The sequence below is a fragment of the Haemorhous mexicanus genome, chromosome Z (genome assembly GCF_027477595.1).
Source record: "Haemorhous mexicanus isolate bHaeMex1 chromosome Z, bHaeMex1.pri, whole genome shotgun sequence".
Lineage (NCBI taxonomy): Eukaryota > Metazoa > Chordata > Aves > Passeriformes > Fringillidae > Haemorhous > Haemorhous mexicanus.
Window position 1 is genome coordinate 61,031,951 of NC_082381.1, and position 4,047 is coordinate 61,035,997.

Here is a 4,047-nt window from a genome sequence, read left to right on the forward strand (position 1 = left end):
ATATACCTAAACATTGCCAACCAACTCATCTATTAAAACTAAGTTCCAAAAAATATTTGGGGTTGAAGTTCTTTCTAGCTTATTGCCAGTGACTTGTTACGTTTCATTAGAACAAAAAACATACAAAATTACTTCAGTTTTGAAAAGTCAGCCAAAATGTCAAAATCCATCCTGATTGACACATTCACAAGACACTTTGCTTTGCTTTGGAATTCATCCTCTAAAGTATTTATTTTCTGATAGATATGGAAGACCTGTTAGAATCTTACTGTTTAGCTGTGAGAATGCACGGATGTCAGACATATCACGGAGCCTCAATTTTGCATTAGAAAAAGACCAGAGGAATGTGTGTAGGAACCTGGGAATCATAAGTTAGAATTATGGATTTGCCTGATTTTTGCTAAATAATTTTTCTGTCTGTAGTTATTTAAAATGTACACAATGAGCTTTTTATCTACCTTTTCTTTATGAAACTGATTCGGAAGGGATTAAGGAACTGTGAGTGTTATTGCAAAATATACCAATGCAGGCAATGTCACTGTTTACAATACCACATCTTCAACCATCCTGCTTTTTTACAATTCTAGCTTGAGGAGTAGGTATGGATTTTCACCAAATCAGTATGTTTGGAGCATGATACATAATTATTGGAAAGGTGTATATGTGTGAATACTATGAGAGTTAGGGAGCTGAATTTATGGTTTTAGTACAGACAGTGGTGCTGTCATCGCTGATTTGCACAAATTTTGACTGTTGTCAGAATGAATTTTTCAGTTAACTCTAAAAAAAGTAGATAATACTGAAAGCACTGGACACAGAATGAAGAAGACATTGTAGAACTCTTACAGGAATATAATCTACCAACAAAGAGATCACTTAAGGTTGATATTGAGGATTTATCTCAGTGTCCTTCTGAAAGGAAAATTTCATAAGAACAAATGTTTTATTCTCATCCAAAGGATTTATATCCCATTTCCATGTCCTTGAGGCTCCTCCCAAAAGTATGTTTCCGTGGTATAAGTTCCTCTTACAGAATAGGCCCACCAGCAATTATCACAGAGTAACTGAGGTGGGAAGAGACCTCCAGAAATCATGTAGTCAGCTCTGTTCTCTAAGGCAGGCTAAACACAAATTTTATCACAGAGTAACTGAGGTGGGAAGAGACCTCCAAAAATCATGTAATCAGCTCTGTTCTCCAAGGCAGGCTAAACACAAATTTTACTCCTTGCTTGTGATGAACACCATCACTTTTTGGTTAATTCACAGCTGACTTGGAGATCCATCTGACCATCAGCACCAAATCTCAGATTTCTTCTTTTCATCTAATGCAAGAACTGAGGTCTGTGTTGTATCCAGGTTACACTTTAAAAACTCCAATTTCAGCAACTGTGTTGGGTTTGCAAGGCCTGGTTTTGGTAGCAGGGGGGATGTGTGTGTGGGTATGTGTGTGTGTGGACTGCAGGGCTTGCTTCTGTGAGAGGCTGCTAGCAGCATCTTCCATGCCCAGCAGAGCCAATCCCTCATGGCTCCAAAGCCTGACTTACACCTGGCTAAGTAGAAACGATGGTAATGCCTCTGTGATAACAGATTTAAGAGGAAATGAAGAAAAAAGTGTTGCACAGTTTTAATTACAGCCAGAGAAGAGCAGAGTGGAACACGTGAGAACAACTCTACAGACACTGAGCTCAGTAAAGAAGAAGAGGGAGGAGGTGCTCCAAGTACCAGAGCTGAGATTCCTCTGCAGACCGTGGTGCAGATCCTTGTGGGACAGCTGCGCTCCTGCAGCCCATGGAGATCCATGGAGAATGCAGAGATCCACCTGCAGCCCATGGAGATCCATGGAGAATGCAGAGATCCACCTGCAGCCTGTAGAGGAGCCCATGCTACAGTGGATGGATACCTGGGAGGAGGCTGCAACCCTATGGGAAACCTATGGAGAGAGGGGCCTGGGCATTGCTCCCAGGCTGGAGCAGCCTGTCCCTGGAGGACTGCACCTGTGGAAGAGAGACCCATGCTGCAGCAGTTCAGGGAGGACTGCTGCCTGTGGGATGGACTCACACTGGAGAAGTTCATGGACATCTGTCTCCATGGGAGGGGAGCCCACAGTGCCGCAGGGGAAGGACTCCTCTCCCTGAGAGGTGGGAGAAGCCATGGGTCATGAGCTGACCAAAACACCCATTCCTTGTCTCCTTGTGCTGCTGGGGTAGGAGGTAGAGCTGGGAAGGAGCAAGGGGTGGGGAGAAGGTTTTTTTAAGGCACTTATTTTACTTTTCCTTATCTTGCTCTAATTTTATTAGCAACAAAAATGTACTTTTTTTTTGCTCCCCCATATTTTGTACCTTTTAGCTATCCTTTTTTCTTTTACTTGTGTGTATTTCTTCTCTATACCTCTTCTTTTGGGTCTCATCTGTTCTGTTTCTCTAGTTATTTGGTGAGCAGCAACAGTGGCACACAAGATCAGTCCAGGCGTGAGGAACAGATTGGGCTCTACAAAGGGGTTGCCAAGCTCACAGACACCCAAAAGCATCCCAGAGCCCCATTAGGACTGGGAAGCCCCCAAAGACAATCAGGCATAGTGGTGGGTGAGAAAAAGAGAGATGGCCTGCTATTGAATCAGCAACTGTGGCGAAATCACTCTCCTAGGACTGACACGTACCCCATCCCAAAATTACTTCAGGTGCTATACTGAGATGTCCACTCCCAAGGTAAGACCACCTGTCACTGAATAAGACATATGATTACAGTCAGTCTTCATGTAAGATTGAAGAAGTAGTATAAAAGTGAATCAAGAATGAGAAGTTAGGGAAGATTACATTGCAAATTCTGGTATCAGTGGATAGCTAAACTTGTAGTCTCCCCTTTAGGGATGCCAATTGGGTAAGAGCTGTACTCTAATGCAGGTTGAATCATGATCTCAAGTTAGCTTTTATTAGGGATTAAAGTTTGTTAGTATACTGCTTTGAATTACTATATTGCTTTGAATATGTTTTCGCAGTCAGATGCTATCACCAGCAACTCTTGAACCTTAACCTGTCACAATTATATAAATAAATGGAGTTACTCTGTAAATGGGTAATATGAGTCCTTTAAGGGACGTGGCAGTCACTTTTAGTGGGTAAAGGTAAGAAGACCCAGGATGGGGTGTCTCTGTTTGGCGTGTGACCCTAAACAAGTCAGTGGAACCGCCCTCCAATCTGGTGAATGGCTCAGTGAAAAGTCCCTATAACAAGACACTGACAGACTGCTCAGGCACAAGGGTCTTGGCTTTCCTGGGGCATGGACAGACTAATCAAATATGAAGGGTTTGAGAAAATCTCCCTTTTCTTGTGACAAGTGCCATTACTGAAACCTGGTGGGATGTGACTGGAGTGTGACTGCTGATGGCCACAGGCTCTCCAGAAGTGACAGGTGAGGAAAGAGAGAGGCAGAGGGGTCGCACTCTACATCAGGAGGCAAGACTGAGTGTGAAGAGCTGTCTCTGAAGAGCAGCCACCAGCAGGTCAAAAGCCTGTGGGTAAGGATCAGGGACTGAAGCAACAAAGGGAACCTTGTGGATGGTTTTAAGTACAGACTCCTGATCAAAGGGATCCTATTGATGAAGCCTTCTTGCTCCAGCTACAGGAGGCATCATGCTCACAGGCTCTTGCTCTCCTGGGGCACTTCAACCATCCCAAAATCTGCTGGGAAAGCAGCATAGCAAGCTGCTGGCAGGCCAGGAGACTCTTGGAAAGCATGAGGGATACCTTCTGGAGCAAAGGAATAGACAGCAGCCCTACCAGAGGGGATACAGTCCTGCTTCTGATGGGCACCAGCGGAAGCGAGCTGATCTTGAACATCAGGGTTGGAGGGAGTCTGGGCTGCAGTGATCACACACTGCTGGAGTTCGCAGTCCTGAGGGGTGTGGGCCAGGTGAGGAACAAAGTTAGGTCCCTGAACTTTAGGAAAGCAGACTTCCAGCTCTTCAAGGAGACAGCCAGTGAGATCCACTGGGAGACTTCCTTCAGGGACAAGGGAGTGGACCAGAGCTGGCAGATCTTTAAGGAAGTT